This window comes from Microtus pennsylvanicus, chromosome X (genome assembly GCF_037038515.1).
Source record: "Microtus pennsylvanicus isolate mMicPen1 chromosome X, mMicPen1.hap1, whole genome shotgun sequence".
Taxonomy (NCBI): Eukaryota; Metazoa; Chordata; class Mammalia; order Rodentia; family Cricetidae; genus Microtus; species Microtus pennsylvanicus.
Genome location: NC_134601.1, coordinates 42,997,669 through 43,019,339, shown reverse-complemented (window position 1 = coordinate 43,019,339; position 21,671 = coordinate 42,997,669). Strand labels below are relative to the sequence as shown.

The 21,671-nt window shown below is 44.5% G+C and overlaps 1 long non-coding RNA gene across 1 annotated transcript; it reads left to right on the top strand.

Annotated features, from left to right (window-relative positions):
• Positions 1 to 2,110: 2,110 nt before the first annotated feature.
• LOC142840567 (uncharacterized) lies at positions 2,111 to 17,137 on the top strand. Its single transcript, XR_012908937.1, has 2 exons — positions 2,111 to 4,885; positions 5,169 to 17,137. It is a non-coding gene; the product is annotated as an uncharacterized LOC142840567 (long non-coding RNA).
• The last annotated feature ends 4,534 nt before the right edge of the window (positions 17,138 to 21,671 follow it).

The window sequence follows — 21,671 nt, the reverse complement described above, 5'->3', positions numbered from 1 at the left end:
TGGTCACATATAAAAGAGCTCACAGCACCTTGGGCAGATGTTGAAAGTCTTAGTGACTCTAGGACAGAGACCAAAGTTTCTAAAAACCTTGAGACAGATTTTAAGGTCTTACAGAGCTCTTGGTAAGATGGCAAAGGTTCTGATGCCTTTGGTGTACATTCAGAAGGACTGGGAGGTTCCTCCACAGGAGCCTGGATTCCTGGAACACTTTGAGATGATGGAGCTGGTTCTACAGACTCATGGACAGATGATGATGTCTGTCTAGAACCTTGGGTAGGTGGTGATGTTCCTAGACAATGTTCTGAAGTTTGAGAAAATCTACAATAGCTAGGAGAAGATGGTAAATATGCTAAAATCTCTTTGGCTAAAGAAAGGCCAAGATCCTCTTGGGAAGATGGAGAAGTTTCTGGAGTCCCTTGGTCATGGTTTGAATGTTGTACATACTCTTGTACTGATATGGAAGATCCCAGAAACCCTTTCGTAAACAGTGAGTCTCCTAAACACCCTTGCTGATGTGGTGAAGGTCCTAGAGAACCCTGGGTAGTTATAGACATTTCTGAACACAGTTGATCTGACAATATAGATTCCAAAGTCTCTGGTACAGATGGAGGAGGTTCCAGTGAACCTTTAGATGATGGAGAAAATTGAAGAGCTTTCCAGAGAGAAGATGGTGATCCCTGAATCTGTTCGTCAGAATCACAAGGGCACAAATCACCATGAGCAGATATAGAATTTCCCAGAGTTGCTGGGAGAGGTGTCATAGTTCCTAGAGATCCTGATAAAGATTCTAAAAATTTCAAAACTCTTTTGTGAGATGGCAAAGATTCTAATGGCTTTGGAGTACATTGGGAAGGTCCCAGACACCCTTGGAAATGAGGCTGAAGTGGTAGAGCACCCTGCTTATCTAATGGAGCTTCTACAGCTCCTGGGGCAGATGGGACCTGTTTTACAGACCCTTGGTCATAAGAAGGGCCTAGAACTTTTGGAGAAGATGTGGATGATTCTGGAGACCATTGGAAAAGTGTGGAATGTCCAAGAGCCTCATGTTGTGATGGAGACAATTCCACAGTTCCTTGGGTAGATGAAATATTTCCTTATTAACTCTCGTGATGTGGTGACTGTCCTAGAGTCACTTTGGCAGGAGCAGACAATTTCTTCCACACTTTGTCTTGTGAGGAATCTACAAGAGTACCTTGTGAAGATGGGGTAGTTCCCATAGACCCTTGAGAATATGGAGAATGTTTCAGAGACATTTGATGAGATGGTGAAGATTCTACATATTTCTGTGATGATGTGGACAGTCTCACCTTATTTTGGGAGGATAAGGAAGATCCTCCAGCATCTTGGAGTACAGAATTGAAAAGGCCAGGAGTTCCCGAAGCAGATAGGAAATTTTCTACTGGCCCTGAATTAGACAGAGTAGTTTTGTAACCCTCTTGGGCAGATAGCAATACTTTTAATTCTCCCTGGGGAAATTGCAAAGGTCCCTTATTTTCCTGGGAAGGAGACCTCAGTCTTAGATCATCTTGGGCATATGCCAAAGGTTCTGTATTCACCTGAGTATTTGATGGATGTTTCATAGCCCCTTGGGCAGATGTGGATGATCCTAGAATATCCCTGGCAGACAGGAGTGGTCTCAGAGTCCGTGAGACAGTTGGAGACATTATTAAATCCACTTGGGCAGGTGGAGAAGATCCTAGAGTCCCTGCATTAGATGGGGGAAGTTCCCAAATCCCCCGTTGAAGAGTTGGGTATCCCTAGATTGCCATGTATGCAGGTAGAATCTTCCAGAGTCCCCTGGGAAGACAAGCAATGTCCTACCCCTTCTTGGGAAGATACTAAAGGATATGACCTCACTTGAACAGATATGGGAATTATGAAAGGCCCTAGGGAAGATGATGTATGTCCTAGATTCCCTTGTCCAGGTAAAGGAATGTCTTGGTTCTCTTTTGAAAAAGGCATAGATCCGGAAGAGTCTGAAGCTGTTTGTTGAACCCTGTGGGCAGACTGCCAAGATCCAACAGGTCCCAGGGATGAAACAGAGTGTCCTACAGTGCCATGCCTAGGTTTAGAGAGACCAAAAGTTCCTTCTACACACAGGTAAGGTTCCAAAGGGCATTGGGAAGAATGGAAAGGACCCGAATTTGCCTGGGAAGATATGGAAAGTTCCATAAGCCCATCATCAGATACCACATGTCCTATGGTAGATGTAGAAGTTTTGTGTACACCTGGTGCAGATGATGAATATCCTGGGGACTCCCAGGGAGATAGCAAAGGTTATACAGACCCTTGTGCTGTGATAGAAATTCTTGCAGACCCTGGGGCAGAATTCAAAGTTTCTACCATTTTTTTGGCATGCTGGCTATTTCTCTGAGATACTGGAGTAGATGATGAATATGCTACTGTGTTCTGTGCAGAAGTGGACTGTGAGCATGTATGTTGTGTATGTGAGGAACTGCCTGAGATACCTTGGGCAGGTGGAGGATGTCCTAGACTCCTTTGTGCAGATGTGGAGAGTCCCATAGACCCTTGTATAGACAGGCAGGAACCCAAAGCTTTTTGAGCACAGTGAGAAGCTTGACTCCCCTGGTGAAAAGAGGAAAGTCCCAGAGTTTCCTTAGGTCAAGGTAGGTATACTGAACTTCCTACATGAGATGGAGAGGTATCCAATGTTTCTCTTACATGTGGCAGTTGCCCATGATAACTATGTGTATTTTGGACTATTCCTTGGATGTCTTCTGTAGCTAATGAGGATGCTAGAGTTCCTTTTAAAGATGCTGATGGACTCAGCGAACACTGGGCAGATACATTAAGTTCTAGAGGGAGATGAGCAGAGAGTGGAGGTGCTGGATCACCTGGGACATATGTAGAAAGTTCTCTAGTCTCTTTGTTAAAAGGTGAAGGCTCTTGAGGACCAGGGACGGATGGAGAGTTTCCCACAGGCTCTCTGACAGATGACAAATGGCTAAGATTCATTTGGGCAGGTTGAGATGTTTCCAGATTACCAGAGATAGACTGTAAAGGATCAAGTTTTTCTTGAGAAGATGAAAAAGGACACAGAGTTCCTTGTGCACACACAGAAAGTTCCAGAGGCAATCCAAAATATAGCAAAGGTTCAGGATATCCTGAACGTGCAGAAAGTTGGAACATTTCCTCAGAATCTGGGGCAGATATTCCAGTACCTGGAGGAGAGGATAAAGATCCTAGTGTGCTCTGTTCAGATTGGGAAGGATTTGGAAGTCCTGAGACAGATGGTGGTTGTTGTGGAGAATTTTGTGCTGACTGAGATGTTTTCTGACAGGTTTTAGATGAAACAAGGTGTTTCCTAGTTCATTGATTACACAGCAGTGGTGTTAGAGTCCCTTTGGCAGACACAGATAAGTCCAGAGACCCTTGGGAAAATAAGGAAGGATCCACAGGCCCTTCTGCAGCCTGAGACACTCCCAGAGAACTCTGACCAGATTGCAAATATCCTAATAGTGTCTGGGTATTTTGGATAGACCTCAGAGGTTCTGTCATGGATGGAAAAGGTCCTACAGTCTGCTTTGAAGATGTTGAATTTCCCAATGTGCCTTTGGCAGATAAGAGAAACTCCCCAGTGTCCTGGGAAGCAGAAGACGACTCTGGAGTCCCTTGTGCATATTTGGACACTTTCAGAGTTCCTGGTGATGATGGGCATGTTTCCACAGTCCTTTCATCAGAATGAGAAAATAGTGAAGTCACCTGTGTTGATGACAAGAGATCCGGATGCCCTGGTACTGATGGATCTTTCCCCTAGTCACTTGGGTAAATGGAGAATTTGTATATGTCTCTGGAAATGCTTGGGAAGGTGCTGAAAGTTGCAGAGTCTCTTCAGCAGATTGTGCTGAATGCAGCATTTCCTGGGATGACATAAAATGTTTCAGAGGCCCTTGAGCAGATTGCAAAGGTTCTATATTCTCTTGGCCTGAAGGGAAAGATTCTGCAGATTCTTGGGTTGAAGTTAAATGTCCTCTAGGCACTAGAAGTGATGGCAAAGCTCCTATAGTCTTTGTAGCAGACTGGAAATTTTCCACACCCTCTCTCACACATGACAAATTCCCCAAGGTGTTCTGGGAGGATTGGTGCTGTCTCAAAACCCCTAAAGAATATACTGAGTGTTTTGAAGACCTTTGGATAGATGACAAAGAACTTAGGACAGGCAAAGTTTCCTCTGTAGCTGTGGAATGTTCCTTAGGCACTTTACAAGATAGTAAAGGTCCTAGAGTCCATGGATTAGATAAAGAATTTCCCTGAGCACCTGGAGCAGATGGCAAATGTTCTTCTATGTGTGCTTGTGAAGACAAAAAGGATCCGTGAGGTTTCTGGCTAGATGGGAAATGTCCTGCAGTCCTAGGGGAAGATGCTGTACTTTGGACATCATGTTGAGCAGATGAAGAAAATTTTGGAGACTCTTGGTAAGAGATTGTATGTTTTGAAGCACTTTGAGAAGATGACAGAATTCCTTCATTTCCTTGTGTGGGTGTTGTTTAGCTTTATAGACCCTTGGGCAGATAAAATAATTCTCAGAGGCCTTTGATAAGATGGCACAGATCCTAATATGACTCGGGAATTGTGAGTAGACCCCAGAGGTTCTGTAGTTGTTAAAGGTCCTGTAGTCTGTTTTGCAGATGTGGACTGCCCTGCTGTGCCTTGAGAAGATATGAAATGACCCTCGGTGCACTGAGTAGATGGGAGAGACCCTAGAGTCCCTTGTGCAGATTTGGACAATTTTAGAGTTCCCTGTCCTGAAAAGCAAGTGTCCACACATCCTTCATCAGAATGAGAAAATGGAGCTACTTGTGATGGTGATACAGTGAGACCCAGATGCCCTGCAGCAGATAAGGAATCTCCTGCTGGCCCTTGGGTAGGTGGGGAATCTATGTATGGTTCTGGAAGTTCTGAGGAAGATGCTGAAGATTGTAGACCCCCTGTAGCATATCGTGATTCCTTTAGCATTGACTGGGCTGATATGGAAAGTTTCAGAGACCCTTGGTCAGGTTTGAAATTTTCTAGATGCACTTGACCAGAGAGAAAGGATTCTGCAACTTTTTGAGTAGGAGTTGAATGTTCAACAGGCACTACAGGTGATAGAAAAGCTCCTATAATCCCTGGAGCAGATTGAGAAGAAACTACATCCTTTTTCACAGGAGGCAAATGCTCCAATGTATTGTGGGAGTGTTGGTGTTATCCCGAAATCCCTGAAGCCTTGATGGATGACAAAGAACTTTGCACAGGTAAAGTTCTCTCTGGTGCTTTGGAGAGTTTCTTACATCCTTCACAAGATAGCAAAGGTTGTGCAGTCCCTGGAACAGATAGAGGTTGTTCCTGAGCATGTGGTATAGATGGTGAATGTTCTATGTCCTCTGGGGAAGACAAAAAAGATCCTTGAGTTTTCTGTCTAGATAAGAAAGATCCTGAAGTCCTTGGGGAAGATGCTGAATCTTGGACCGTATGTCGGGCCAATGGAGAAAATCTTGGAGCTACTTGGGAAGAAGTGGGATGTGTCAATGTACTTTGCACAGATGGCACAGTTCCTACAATTCCCTGTGTGGGAGTAGATAGTTTTAGAGACCCTTGGACAGATAGGGAAGTCCCCAGAGCACCTTGGTCAGATGAACAAGACCCTAGAGTTCCTTGTGTAGATAAGGAAATTATCAGCGGCATTTGGGCAGGTGGAGAAAATCCTAATTCCTTCTGGGTACTTTGATTAGTCTCTGACTTAGAAGCTGGATGTCCTTCAGTACTTGGTGCCTGTGTGGGCTTTACCAAACTGGGTTTTGTATAAAGAGAAGCTTTCTCGGGAACTCGAGTAGTTGGTGAAGGATTTAGAGTCTCCTGCTCTGATGTGTTCACTTTCAGAGTTGCTTGTGAAGATAGGCAAAATTCATCATCTTTTTGCAAAGTTGGGGAAGGAACTGGACTTGCTTGTGTTAGTGAGGAAAGTCCAGGAGTCATTGGGGATTGTGGCAATGTGCGTTTAATCACTGGGACAAATGTAGACATTCCCAAGTCATCTGGGACAGAAGACAAATGACTACGTGTGCACTGGTCAAACTTGGATGGTCCCAACTTTTCTTGGGAAGATGCTGACTGTTGTAGTGATTGTTGGCTATATGGTGAAGAAGCTAGAGTTCCCTGAGTAGATATGTAACATTGGTCAGATAGAAAATGTGGGAGATTTTTGGATGCTGATAAAGAAGATTCATGAGATCTTGTGCCATGTTGTAAATGTCCTGTAGTCCCAGAAGGAAATGACAAAGCCCTGAGGGCCCTTGGAAAGATGGTGATGTATCTGTGCAAAACAAGTGTCCTCGCTTACTGTGGAATGATGCCGGTGGACCCATAATCAATGGGGAAGATGCTGAATGTTCTACAGACCCTGATCTGGATGAGAAAGAACCCAGTGTACCCTTGAGAGACATAGAATTTTCCCAGTTCTCTTGATTAGATAGGCGAGTTGGTCGATTCCTTAGAGTAGTTTGGAGAGGTTTATTAGTATTTGGTGCAGATGATGAGGGTTTCACTGCACTTGGTGGAGATAACAAAAACTTTTGAATTCCTTGGTTAGAAGATGGTCTCAGAGTCTCTGAAGCAGATGGAGACTCTTGCAGAGGACCTTGGACCAACAGAGAAGGTCTAGAAGCTTCCTGAAAAGAATTGTAATGTTTTGTAAGTTCATGATCAGATTGCAAATTCTCAAGATTGCAGATATAGGCAGTACCAAAGATTCTTTAGGAGATAGGGAGTTTTTTTTGGTAGACGGTCATATTTCTGGTAGTTTATGGGCATATGGAGTAGATCGTAGAACTCCTGTTGTACATGGCAATGATCCTAAAATATCCTGTACTGAAAGAGTATCTTTTTCTAACTGAGAATTTCTCCTATTCCCTTGGGCAGATGCCAAAGGTTTTGGGGTCCCTTGTGCCAATGACAACACTTCTAGAGTTCTTTGTGAAGGTGGTTTAGGTCCCATTACCTGTTGGTCAGCTAGAGAAGTTGCTGAAGTCACATGTAGTAATGAAGAAACTTCCAGAGGTTGTGTAGCAGGTGGTGAAGATACTGTAGCCTCTAAAACTGATGTAAAAGTTTCCACTGGCTCTACTTTAGATAAAAAATAGCCACGAGTCCTCTCAGAGGATTCATGACTTCCCACAACATCTTGGAAAAAGTCAGAAGTTTCTTGAGACTCTTGGGCAGATGCTGAAGGATGCAACAACCCTTGAGTCAATTTAAAGAGTTTCTGAGGCCCTTGGGAAGAAAGCAAAGTTGCTAGATCCACTGGGCCAGATTGGAAATGTTCCTGAACACATGGGGTAGATGATAAATGCTCTCCACACCCATGGAACGAGGACAATTTTCTTGTAGATTGTGAGGCTGTTGAAGAATGTTTTATACACTGTCTTGCAGTTGAAAAATACTCTAGTTCCCCTTGTGCAGATTGGGATGGTTCTAGATACTCTGGAGATGATGTGGAGAACTCTACAGTCTCAGACTCTATGGAAGATGGAGAAGGACACAGAGAGTCACAGATATATATGGAAAGTTTCAGAGGCTCTTGTATAGTTAGCAAAGCGTCTTGAGGCCCTAGTGTAGATAGAGAAGGTTCCTGCATCTGAACACAAGCTGAAGAGGGTGGATGTTCTGTATCTTCTGAGGGGGATAACAATGATTCTTCAGTTTCCCGATCAGACAGAGCAGGTATCAAAGCCTCTTTGACACATAGTGAATGTAATAGATGACTTTGGTCCGATAGAGAAAATTTATTTGCATCCTGGGAATGAGTTGAAAGTTTTGTAGTTCTTTGAGCAACTGATAAATTTTCTAGAGCCCCTTCTGCAAACTTGGTCATTTCCAGAGTCCTTTGATCAGACTGAGAAGATTCAAGATCTCCATGGAGAGCTGGCAAAACTCCCACCTTCATCTGGTCATAATATTTAGATGGTGAAGGCCCAAGGGAAGAGGTCAAATGTGCTTTGGTCACTGGTTCAGATGCAGATAGCTGTATAGAATCTGCTTCAGATAGGGAAGGTCCCCCAGCTCCTAGTGTAGATGCCAATGGTCCCAGAAAACCATAATCAGATGGAAACCGTCCCAAAGACCCTTGTTCAGATAGCAAAGATCCCACCACCTCTTGAAGACAAGGGAAAGTGGCTTGAGTTGCATTTTGTAGGGAGGAATGTTCTAAAGGCTCTCGAGCAAGTAAGGAGATGTTTTTAGTTCCTGGAGCAGAGAGAGAAAATTCCTCAGACTCTCCACTACTGGACAGATGGTCAAGAACATTTGGGAGTATTTGGGATCTTCTTGGAAACCCTCGAGAAAAAGTGGAATGTTCTACATCCTCTACTCTAGATGTCAAAGAGCACAGAGTCTGTTTGTCAGGTGTGTTAATTTGCAGAGGCCCTTGGGTAGTTACAAAATGTTCTAGGGCCTGGGAAGTAGATAAGGAAGGTTCCTGTGCATGTGGTGCAGAGGGAGTGCCTTTTGCATCCTCTCTGGTAGATAGTAAAGACCCCAGAGATTCCAGACCACATGAGGAAGATTCCACAACCTCTGTGTTGAGAGGTAAATATGGAGTCGATGGGGAAGTTGATTTGGCTGGTTTCTCAAATGGAGAAATTTCTCCATCATTTCCCACAGATGACACATGCCCAAGTTTCCTATGTTCTGATTCGGATGGTTCCATGAGCCCTGGAGAATATACCAAGATTTCTAGAGCCCCTTGGGTATGTGGTAAAGGATCAATCATGTCATGTGCTGATATGGACAGATCATCAGGTCCTTCAGCAGACTGCAAATTATCTAGAGTTTCTGGGGTCAATGTGCAAGCTTTCCAAGAACCTGGTTCCCTTGATAAATTTCCTCCAGCCTCTGGAGTTGATAAAGGTCCTTGAATGCCAGAGTCAGTTTGAGGAGGTCCTAGAGGCCCTTGTGCAGATAGTGGATGTTGGTGAGGGCCTTGGAAATATGAAAAAGGTCTCAAAGCCTCCTGTAAAGAAGTAGGAGGTTTCATTGACCTATCAGGAGATGATACATTTTCAACTCTCCCTTTTGTGGATGATAATATTTCCAAAGCCCCTTGGGAGGGTGATAATGTTTCCCTAATACCTTTTCCAGGTAAAGAATTTTCCAAAGACTTTTGGGCAAATGTAGTTCTTAGAGCTCCAGTGGCAGAAGAAGAGGACTCCACAACACTTTCAGCATATTGGGAGTTCTCTAGTGACTCATTTGCTGTTGAGGAAAGTCCCATATGTTCCAGAGCAGATGATAAAACTCCTAGACGCTCTGAAATATTTGGAGCACTTTCCAGAACAATTTGTGAAGGTATAAAAGTTTTGAGTCCCTCCTTGGCAGATTGGCAAGGTTTCAAAATCCCTGTTAAAGGTGCTAAGTGTTCTTGAGCCTCTTGGGTGGACAGTGAATTACTCAGAGACCCCTGTGCATATATAGAATGTTGTTCAGGGTGTTTGTCAGCTAGCATATGTCCAAGAACCCTTGGACCACATAGAGAGGACTCAAGACTACCTTCGGCAGAAAGAGAATTTTTGACATGTTTAGAGTTAGATGACAAAATTTCAATAGACTCTAGGGAAGATTTCAAACTTTCTTGAATCCCCTGGTGGGTTGACGAATGTTCAAGAGCTTCTTCGCTAGGTGGAAAATGTTCTAATTTTCTGCTAGCCCCTTTGGGAGATGATGTGTTTACCAGAGCCACCTTTGCTGCTTCCACATGTTGGATAGACCCTTGTTCCAATGTGGACAGTTCTGGAGCTTGTTGGGCAGACAGAGAAAGTCCCACATCCTCTTGAGCAGATGGCAAATGTCTAAGAGTCCCTTGTGCAGGTAAGGAAATTACAACAGGATCATGATCAGATATCATAGATCCTGGAAACACTGAGATATTTTTCAATTGTCCTGGAGATCCTGTGTTGTGTGAATATGTCCCCACATCTACTTCCATAGAGGACAGTAGTCCCAGGGTCTCCTGGGAAGATATAAAAGGTGACACATCATCTAGAGCAGACAGAGAATGCCCTGGAATTGCTTTTGTGGATTTGTAAAATTGTATAGGCTCTTGTGTAGATAGGGAAAGTCCCACAGACCTCTGGACTGAGAGCACAGGGGCTATGGTACCTTCTGAGGATGAGAGACTTCCCTTAAGCCCTTGTACATATGGCATTGATGGTAGGGCCACTGAGCCATATTGAGGTAATTCTAGAATTCCATGAACAGGCAACAATGGGGAAGGAGTTTCCTGAGACAGAGTTGAAAGTCCCTGAGCATTTGGAGCCACTGGTAAGTGCCGAAGAGGTACAAAGGCTGAAGGGGAATTTCCCAGATATTTGTGCATAGATGGTAAAAAACTTTGCAGTCCTTGTTCAGATTGGGAAGTACCAGCATTCCCCTGAGTGGATATGGAAAGATCCAGAGGCCTTTCTAGGGACAACAAGGGCCTTTGCAAAGACACCCTAGGTGAGCATGAAGTTTCCAGAGAGCCCTGAGCAGGACAGACATGTTCTAAAATCCCTTGTTCGAGTGAAGAATCTTCCTGTTCTCCTGGGAGGTTGGGCAAATGTCCTGAATAACTTAATGAAGGTGGAAAACTTTCCTGAGGCCCTTGGGCAGATGACAAAAGTTCTTTTGCTCCCTGGGCAGCCTGGAAACAACACATATCTCCTGGGGCAGATGGAGAATGTCTAAGAAACCCTTGGCAGGATGGTGAAGTTCCTAGATACCACTGCTCAGATGTTGATGATACTGGAGAAGCTGGGGGAGATGGAAAGTGTTCTGCAGCCAGAAGGCAGGAGGAGGCATAGGGATCTTTAGATGGTTTGGAGGACATAGGAGATGTCAGGTCCTCTTGTGCTAATGGCAAAGTTTCAAGAAGTTTTTGTTTACATTTGGCCTTTCCCTTAGACCCTTTGGCAGATAACGAAGGTTTCAAGGCTCCCAAGTCAGATTTAAAAATTGACAGATCCCCTTGGGTATAGGTAGAATTTTCTGGAGCCTTTGACAGAGATGGAGAATGTCCGTGAAGGCCTGGGACAGATGGTAAATGACATAGACGCTTTGGGAAAAACAGAGAAAGCCCTTGGGCCTCTTGGGAAGATATGGAATGTTCACGAGGCTCTTGGTTAGAATGGCAAGGTTCCACGGTCTTTTGTTCAGATGTGGAACATCGTGGGGCCTTTTGGACAGATGTAGAAGGCGTAGGACTTACCTGAGGAGTACTTGTAGTGATTGATGTTTCTTTTGGAGCAGTAGAAGATGCACATACCCTTTTTGAAGAAGGGAGGAGAATGAAACTGCCTTCCTCAGATGAGGAAGTTCCGAAGTCCCCTTCATCAGAAGGCTCATCTCTCAACCGCTTTTTGGTAGAAATGGAACATCCAAGGCCCACTTGGGTAGAGGGAACATGTTTACTATTTCCCTCCTGAGAAGGGATACACCTGAAACTCTCTTGTGTAGATGGGGAAGACGGTAAAGTGCCTTCTCCGGATATGGTAGATCCTTGGGCGTCTTTCACAGAAGGGGAAGGTGCTACTGTGTCAGGTGTACATGTGTGTTCCTTTACTACAGCATCAGAATGGGGGGAAATTTCTAGAACCTGTGTAGGTGTGGTATCCTCTAAAGTTTCCTGTGCATATGTAGTAGGTCTAAAGTCCTCTTGGGCAGCTAAGAAAGTTACTAGACCTCCTTGTGTAAATGTGGAGGTTTCAGGAATACTTTCTTCAGGTGAATAATATAATAAAGACTTTTGTGTAGAGATGTTAGGTTCCAGAGGCAGTTGGATGGACAAAACAGGTTCCAAGGGCCCTTGGGAAGGTAAAGTAGTATTCAGAACCTTTGGGGTATTTGCTGGATGTTCTGGAGTCAATTGTGGGCATGTGGAAAGACTAATATCCCTTTGTGCAAATGGGAAATGGCCTATAGCCTCTTGTGTAGTTTTGACTGATTGTTGATACCCTTGAGGAGATGGGGAAATTTCCACAGCCTCCTGTGAAGAGTGGAGAGGTCCTGTGGGTGTATGTGGGCAGGTCGAATCTGAGGAATCGCCTTCTCTCAATGTGAAATTTGCTACAAATTCTCGTGTACATTTGTCACATCCAAGAGTCATTTCTAAAGATGGGGATGAGTATGGAACCCCTTCTGCATATGTATCCTGCCCCACAGTCCCTTTATCACATATGGTAGAACCCAAAACGTGCTGGACAGGTTGTAAATGACCTGGTAATCCTGGTATATGTGTAGAAATTTCAAGAGCCTCTTCTACACATGTGGAAAGCCCTAGAGACTCGTGAGGAAGAAGGGAAGGCTGTATTGTCTTAGCACCCTGGGTAGTTGTGGAGCGTGCACGACTCACTTGAACTCTCTTGGCATATCTTTGGCTATTTTGTTTCCAATGACAAATCAGAAGGGCCTGTTTGATTGGCAGGGTATATTTAGAGCCCTCTTGGTCTGATAGGGACACTGGAAATCCACCTTGCTCAGAAGGAGGATCTGGCCTTCTCTTTTTGCTATAGCGGGAATATCCATTGTCCATTTTCATATCTGGATTAGGTTTGAATTTCCCTTTGTGAGAGAGAATAGGTCTTTTACACTTCTCTAAATGTAGACAATTCTAGAGTCCTCTTGATAGATACAGAAGGACTCAGAACCCCAACAGAAGTTGATGCAGGTGCTAGAGACCTTTGTGTACGTTGAGAAGGTACAAGGGTCCCTTGGGTGGACTTAGGAGTGCCTAGCATCTCTTGTAGATATGTTGAACTCTCTAGGTCCCCTTCTGAAGATGGCAAAGGTTCTAGAATCCCGGATGTAGATGGAGATAGTTTTGTTTCTGTTTGGATAGGAATGAGTGCTGTGAGGCCCACTTGGGGAATAGTGATAGGGCTTGGTCCCCCCTGTGCTGTAAGGGAAGATCCAAGCCCATTTTCGGGTGGAGGACATTTAAAGCCCTCTTGCTTTAATGGGGAAGTTATAAAATACCCTTGGTCAGAGGAGGCAGGACTCAAGCTCACTTCAGCAGATATGGATTGCTTAGGGTCGTTCTGGGGAGGGGGAAAACAGCCTCGGCTCTCTTCATGAGAGGGTATAACTCTCCAGTCGTCTTTGGCAGCTTTCAATGGTGTTAAACTCCCCTGGGGAGAGGGGTTAGGATACATTTCATTTTGGGAAAATGAGAAATCAGTGAGCACCCCGTTTGGAGAAAAACATTTGGAGCCCTCTTTGTCTAATGGGGCCTGCTGTAGGCCCCCTTGATCAGAAGGGGCTTGTCTGAAACTCTTTGGTGGAGAATTGGAATGGTTGGTGACCCCTCGGCTCGAGGATGGCCTTTTGAAAACGCTTCTAGAAAGGGAGACATGTTTGATTTTCCTTTCAGCAAAAGGGGAGGTTTCTGGGATGCCTGGGAAGACATGGAATGCCCCATAGACCCTTGATCACATGGGGTTCCTCCCAGAACCTCTCCGGTGGATAGGGATAGTCCCTGAGCATCTTGGGAAGAAGTGGAAGATCCCAGAGCTCCTTGGGTAGGGGAGGAAGGTTGCAGGGAACCTTGAAATTGTGGGGAAATTACCAGTCCACGTTGGTCAGTGGAAGAGTCAGCAGAAGACGGCCCAGGCATTCTGTCATCCTCGTTGACCTTTTCACTGGCATCCCCAGCACAGTGTCTTGCAGATGTTGCAGACACTCTGGTGCCCGAATGGTCAAAGTCCATAGGTTCTTCAAACACAGTAGACATATCCAGGCTTCTTTGCACTTTCCCAGGTCTGTGCACAGAAGTTGAGGCCACTCCTTTTCTAGTGGCGGGAGGTAAGGCAGATGGTCTGGGTTCCCTGCTCAGTGGATTACTCCTGCAGTCAGGAACCTCTGGAGGAAGTGGAACTTGTCCTTCCTTGATCTCTTTCAGCTCCTTTAAGGGGTTCAGGGTCTTCTTACTGGATGTGGTCTTTATAAGAGCTCTAAGACTCCGCAGACTATCTGCCGTACCAGTGTAGGGAATTTTGACTGTTTTGTCCTCATAAGGCTTTTGGCACCTGAACTTTTGCCGAGCCAGTCGAAGCACCCCCGCTGGGGCAAAGTCCCTCGGGAATTTGGTGCTGGTCAAGTATGTCTCCCATTGGGGTGCGCTGCCATCAATCCCTTGGGAGACACTGAAGGGGGTCCCAGGCCTGCGGCCTCTGAACGGGGTCCCAGGCCTATGAGGCAAGCGCTTTCCCCATTGGGATAGGATGTCATCATTCCATTGGGGGACCCAGAAGGGGGACCCAGGACGGGGTCCACTGAAGGGGGTCCCAGGCCGGGGAGGCTGAGAAAACTGTGGTCTCTGGTCAGAGTATGATGGACCAGCTGAGGCTCACTGGCCTCTCTCCACAGGTTTGGCCATTTAGCCAATAAAGTAGTTGAAAAGTAAAAAGGGAAATCACCCCTCCCAAGGGGCAGGGGAGTACTTGCCAATGGTGACTCTAGGCAAGCAGCAGCAAAGCAATATCCTCAGAGAGAGGCTCTCCTTCCAGAGAACTGTGGACACGTCCGGTAGCTGAAGCGCACAGTACTCGAGTGACGGTTGGCCTCAGAAATTGAACAAAGCTCGAGAGCTGCACTTGGAATGGATGTCCTCAGGCCTGCACGGGCCAGTCCCGAGCTGTCTCAGTTGGTGGTTCTGCGTGCACTATCCAGCAAACATCCAAGCTTTCTGAATGAGGAGGGCACCTTGGACCCTCTCTTCTTCATCATGAGAGTGCTAGGTAGTCTGGTGCCCACTGTCAGTGACCAGGACATGGACTATTGAAGAGGCAACATGATTGGGAAGGCAAGGGGTGTTTGGAAGACTTTGTTTTTGGGTTCCTCTTACACAAGGTCGTCAGTGTTGCAGTTGGGTCCCTTTGAGCCTCATAACTGAATGAGAAAGGGTGATCCAGTGTAGCGAGCTGCGTGGAATCACACCTGATGGAGATGTATAATCAACTCCTGAGATGGCTAAGGCCTGACTTATGCTATGATAACACAATGATCATCAGCTGCTTGCATATGCGTGGGCCTTCGGGCAGTGCCCACCTGGCAATCCAGGTTTGGCAGCCCATGCCTACTTAAGGGCTGGGAGAGGTTTGCCCGGAGAGGGAGAAAGAGGGGAAAAGAGAGAGAAAGTGAATAAAGTTATGGAATAAACTGCAGTGAGAAGAGCTCTGGTGGTTGCGTCTTCCTTGCTGAACGAGTTGCGGCATGACAAGTGGTGGCCCGTACGGGGACACGCGTACGGGGAACCTCCAAACCTTTCTCTGTGGAGCCCAGAACTTGCTGCAGTCAGGGGGTGCACCAAATAATCTTCAAGGTAAAGATTGGGGATCCGCGACAAAAAGCGGGTTTTCTGCTCTCACCGGTAGAAGAAGGGAGAGTGGGGGTAATAGGGACACGACCAAAACGGACGGTTTAAAGTCAGAGCCCCGATCAAAGTGGATGGTTTAAAGTAAGGGCCACAACCAAAGTGGACGGTTTAAGAATGGGATTTTAGAACGGGCGCTTCAACATCACACCTGATTTTTCTGGCTCTTAATGAGCTGTTATGGAGCGCATTGGAGAAGTGTTTGGGTGAAGGTGACAATTGCTCCTTGGTTTGCCGTCTCTGGCAATATTAATGTTTCATCCTGGGACAGGCTTGGTAGAGATCCAGATTTTGCCACCGAACAAGGTATGCTTAGGAAGGGAGTGATATTCATGTGGTTTGAATTATCGAGCCCTCCAGAGTTTGCAGTGGAGTGTGAGCAGCTGTGGCTCCAAGACCAAGGAGCTCCAGGCGCCTCCAAGGCCAAGCAGTGCTGAGGGTGTGCGAAGCTGCAAACACAGGGACCTGCCTCAGGGCATAGAAGCACAGCATGAGGTAAGATCTGCTGGCCTGCCAGCCTGATCGAGAACTGAATATCCAAGCGTGACTGAAAATGAGAGTAAGAATGCAACGTCCCCGCTCAGCAGGAAGTAGCCAGAGAGATTGACAACGCCCCAATTCCCTAAAACACGGTTTAAGGGCCCTTTCAGAGCAGAAGCAGGATCAGCTGGGTTGCTAGGGAAGCCAAAGAGGTGCACGAGGCAGAAGGTGTCTTCCATGCACTCAGCTGACAGGAATAAATGAGCCACGAGGGTATGGCAGCTGGAGTATGTTATTTAGGGGGCTGCTGAAGGAACAGTGGTTTCTGACTGCTCCTGGGGTCATGGCAAAGCCACTCCTAAAAGTCAAACCCCCAGGAATGACAGGAGCAGGCAGAGGAAAGCCAGAGAGGGGAAAGCAAGATTGCCTCCCCTTCCTCTCCTCTGTGCTGGCCCCTCTGCTATCAGTTCTGACTGCCCTTGCTGCTGCCACAAGCACAGCCGCCGCTCTGGCAATTGGCTCAGCTTGGCTGTGAGTGGAAGTATCTGGGGCTGTGTGTGTGACCAGCATTCAATATGAAAAATTTACTCATGCAGCTAATTTGCTTAAAGAATTGTCTAGTTATCTTTTAGGTAATTGGTCTGGTGAATTCGAACAACAACTGGAAAAGTTGCGGGTGGCGATGGTGACTGTGAACTCCACACACATGGATACCAGCCTGGCAGAAGAACTATCTTCCTGGATCACTCCATGGATCATCTGAGGGAGTGGGTGGGAATAAGAGCCCTGGCAAGCTTAAGGGTGCTTGCCTCCCTGGTATGCCTGGGGTGCATTTGTCACATAAGGGTTTCACAGCATCGCAATGCAGTTATGATCATTCAGGCCTTCGTGGCCATTGAAGCAGGACAGTCTCCCCAAGTTTGGCTATCTACCTTACAAAACAAAAGGGGGAACTTTAGCGAGCTGCATGGAATCACACCTGATGGAGATGTATAATCAACTCCTATTGCTAAGTTCTGACTTATGCCTGATCACGCAATGATCATCAGCTGCTTGCATATGCATGGGCCTATGGGCAGTGCCCACCTGGCAATCCGGGATTGGCAGCCCATGCCTACTTAAGGGCTGGGAGAGGTTTGCCCAGGGAGAGAGTACAAGGAGAGAGAAAGAGAGAGGAAAAGGGGAGAGAGAGAGAGAGAGAAAGAGAGAGAGAGAGAGAGAGAGAGAGAGAGAGAGAGAGAGAGAGAAGTGTAAAAAGTCCTGGAATAAACTGCAATAAGAAGAGCTCCAGTGGTCATGTCATTCCTTGCTGGTCGAGGGTGAGCGTGACAATCCAGGCGTTTGCTTCTCACAGACTGTGGAGGCCAGACAATCACTGGTTGTGCTAGGGAAAGAATAAGTAATAGTGCTTGAATAGAGCAGATTATGTCTGGAACTGATACTACAAATGGTATTCTGTATTTTAAGGATGGCCTATCCTGGGATTTTCTAGTACATTGGTGACAACTTCTGTGAACGTCATCCTGTATGCTGATATGCATCTCTACACTGCTTAATAGTACTTACTGCAGTTCTATTATTATATAAATGTTAGTATGTATGTATATGTATACACACACACACATATATGTATGTATGAAAATAAGGTTAAGAAAAATAATCTTATAGTACAAAAGCAAGTTGTTTTTCAAAAATACTTTTATCTGCTTTTGGCTAAGTTCACCAATTCAGAACACATACACAGTTGGACTCCCTAATGTAGCCCTTATGGCCTTAAGCAATTGCTTTGTCTCAGTTTACATGTTGGGTGCTATAACATTTACATATTTATTTTTTTGGAAGGTCATATAATTTCCCTGAAGTCATAGTGTGACTAACGGCTCATATTAGTGGCTCTGCATGTGCCATTCACTTCCATTCTAATGACGAAGCTGAAGTATAGTTACACAGAATGATTTTGGAAACCCTTAGGGAAGTTGATTCTTTGAAAGGTCATGTTTGTTGAGCAGTTGCTATACTGAGAAGTATAAATTTGAGGATACGGATGAAGGCATTATCTTACTGATAGAGAAACTTGCTTTGCTTGTTGCACGTTTTTCCAATTTTACTTTGAGCACAATCTCACTCATGAACATCGACGCAAAAATCCTCAACAAAATACTGGCAAACCATATCCAAGAACACATTAAAAAAAATTATTCAGGCAGACGTGACAGAGAGGCGCGGCGCAGACGGGGGATGGTCCGAGGATGAAACAGTGAAGCCGACACTGAGTAGATCTTCCCACTACAGTTGAGCCAAGTGCAAGACACAATCAGGAATAGGCTTGGAGGGATCGGTGCGGCGGCAGATGCAAGCGGCGGGGACAAGCACGCAATAATGACATCAGATATCCCCACTACAATTAAATCAAAGAGGTAGGTCTTTTGTTGGCGAGGTCATTGGCAAACGGGGAGCCTGGTCCTGGTCGTGAAGACCTTTCTGAGGGGTGAGAGGGTTCTTGGCCCACAGGAAGAGCCAGGAAACAGAGCAAGGGCATTTTGTGAGCGGAGCCCTTGGCCAGCAGGGAAACCTGACCCGGTCTTAAAAGACCCATTAGGTAGGATAGATAGGAGGAGATGGGCAGGCGCCAAGGCAAGAATTCACCCAATAATCTGAAAAACAACATGAAAACACCAGAACCCAATGATCTTACAACAGAAGTATTTGAAAACCCTAACACAGAAGAAGTGGGGAAAATTGACTTTATGTAAGCAATAGAGTCCCTTACAAAACATGTAAAAAACGCCCTTATAGAAATGGATTGGAAGTATAACAAAAAGTTTGAAGAAATGAGTAAATACGTACATGATACCGTGGGAGACGAAGAAAAAACGATCAAACAGGTAATGGAAATAGTTCAAGAATTGAAAACTGAAATGAAGGCAAGGAAGAAAACAAACTGAGGACCAGCTGGATATGGAAAATCTAGGTCAATGAGCAGAGTCTACAGAAACAAGCGTAATCAATAGAATACAAGAAATAGAAGAAAGAATCTTAGATTCTGAGGACACCACAGAGAAAATAAACACACAGACCAAAGAAAACAGCAAAGCCAACAAATTCTCAACACAGAATTTTCAGGAAATATGGGACACAATAAAAAGACCAAACCTAAGAATAATAGGAATAAAAGGAGAAGAGTCACATCTCAAAAGCCCAGAAAATATTTTTAACAAAATTATGGAAGAAAACTTTCCCAACATAAGGATATTGATTTAAATATTCAAGAAGCATACAGAACACCAAACAGACTGGATCAAAGAGAAACATCTCCTCGCCATATAATAATCTAAACACAAAATATACAGGTTAAAGAAAGAATATTAAGAGCTGCAAAGGAAAAAGGGCAAGTAACTTATAAAGGTAAACCAATCAGACTTACCCCTGACTTCTCTATGGAAACCATGAAAGCCAGAAGTTCCTGGTTAGAGGTACTGCAGAAACTAAGAGACCATGGATGCAAACCCAAGCTACTATACCCAGCCAAGCTATTGTTCACTATCAATGGAGAAAACAAGACATTCCAGGATAAGAACAAATTTAAACAATACGTAACCACAAACCTAGCCCTACAGAAAGTAATAGAAGGAAAATCGCAACCCAAGGATTCCAACATTGCCAACACTGCCTACAATAACCCAGGCATCTAGTGACCCTTCACCAGCACATCTCAAAGAAGGGAGACACACAAACTCTACTACCAAAACCAATAAGAATAACCGGAGTAAACAACCACTGGTCATTAATATCACTTAGAATTACCGGCCTCAATTCACCTATAAAAAGGCACAGGCTAAGAGATTGGATAGGAAAACAGGATTCAACATTCTGTTTGCAAGAAACATACCTCAACCACAAAGACAGGCATCTACTCAGAGTAAAGGGTTGGGAAAAGGTGTTTCAAGCAAATGGTCCTAAAAAAAAGCAGGTGTGGCCATACTAATTTCTAACAAAACTGACTTCAAACTAAAATCAAACAGCAGAGATGAAGATGGACACTTTATACTTACAACAGGAACAATTCATCAGGATGACGTCTCAATCCTGAATATCTATGACCCTCATATAAAAGCGCCCACTTATGTAAAAGAAATATTACTAGAAATCAAGGCAGACATCAAACCACACACACTAATAGTAGGAGACTTCAATACACCTCTGTCTCCAATGGACAGGTCAATCAGACAGAAACCTAATAGAGAATTATTGGAGGTAATGAATCAAATGGACTTAACAGACATCTTTAGAACACCCAAATAGGAAAGAATATACCTTCTTCTCTGTAGCTCATGGAACCTTCTCGAAAATTGACCACATACCAGAAACAAAGGAAACCTCCACAGATACAAAAAAATATCAGTGTCCACCTGTGTCTTATCAGATCACCACAGACTAAAGTTAGAAGGCAACAACAATGCCACCCCCAGAAAGCCTACAAACTGATGGAAACTGAACAGTCAACTACTGAACCACACCTTGGTCAAGAAAGAAATTAAGAAAGAAATTAAAGTCTTTCTTGAATTTAATGAAAATAAGGAGACAACATACTCAAACCTATGGGACATGATAAAAGCAGTGCTAAGAGGAAAGTTCCTAGCACTATGTGCCCACTTAAAAAAAACAGAAAGCATATCAGGGACTTAACAGCACACCTGAAAGCTCTAGAAAAAAAAGAAGCCCGAGAGAAGTAGAAGACTGTAAATAATAAAACTGAGGGCGTAAATCAACAAAGTAGAAACACAGAAAACAATCCAAGGAATCAATGAAACAAAAACTTGGTTCTTGGAGAAAATCAACAAGATCGACAAACCGCTATCCAAACTAATTAAATGACAGAGAGAGAACACGCAAATAAATAAGACCAGAAATGAAAAGGGGAACATAACCACAGACACAGAGGAAATTCAGAGACTCATTAGATCTTACTACAAAAGCTTGTATGCCACAAAACTAGAAAATGCAAAAGAAATGGACATTTTTTTAGATAAGTACCACATACCAAAGCTAAACCAAGACCAGGTGAACGATCTAAATAAACCTGTTAGTCGCGAAGAGCTAGAAACCGTTATCAAAAATCTACCTACAGGCACCTACTCAGAGTAAAGGCCTGGGAAAAGGCTTATCAATCAAATGGACCTAAGAAACAAGCAGGTGTGGCCATACTAATTTCTAACAAAGTTGACTTCAAACTTAAATCAATCAGAAGAGATGGAGAGGGGCATTTTATACTCATAACAGGAACAGTTCATCAGGATGAAGTCTCAATCCTGAACATCTATGCCCCTAATATAAAAGCACCCACGTACATAAAAGAAACATTGCTAAAGCTCAAGGCAGCCATCAAACCGCACACACTAATAGTAGGAGACTTCAACACTCCTCTCTCACCAATGGACAGGTCAATCAGACAGGAACCTAACAGAAAAATAAGCGAAGTAATGGAGGTAATGAAGCAAATGGACTTAACAGACATCTATAGACCATTCCACCCAAATAGGAAAGAATATACCTTCTTCTCTGATGCTCATGGAACTTTCTCGAAAATTGACCACATACTCGGTAACAAAGCAAACTTCCACATTACGAAAAAAATTAGTAACCACCTGTGTCTTATTGGATCACCATGGATTAAAGTTAGAATTCAACAATAATGCTACCCCCAGAAAGCCTACAAACTCATGGAAACTGAACAGTCAACTACTGAACCATACCTGGATTAAGGAAGAAATAAAGAAATTAAAGGCTTCCT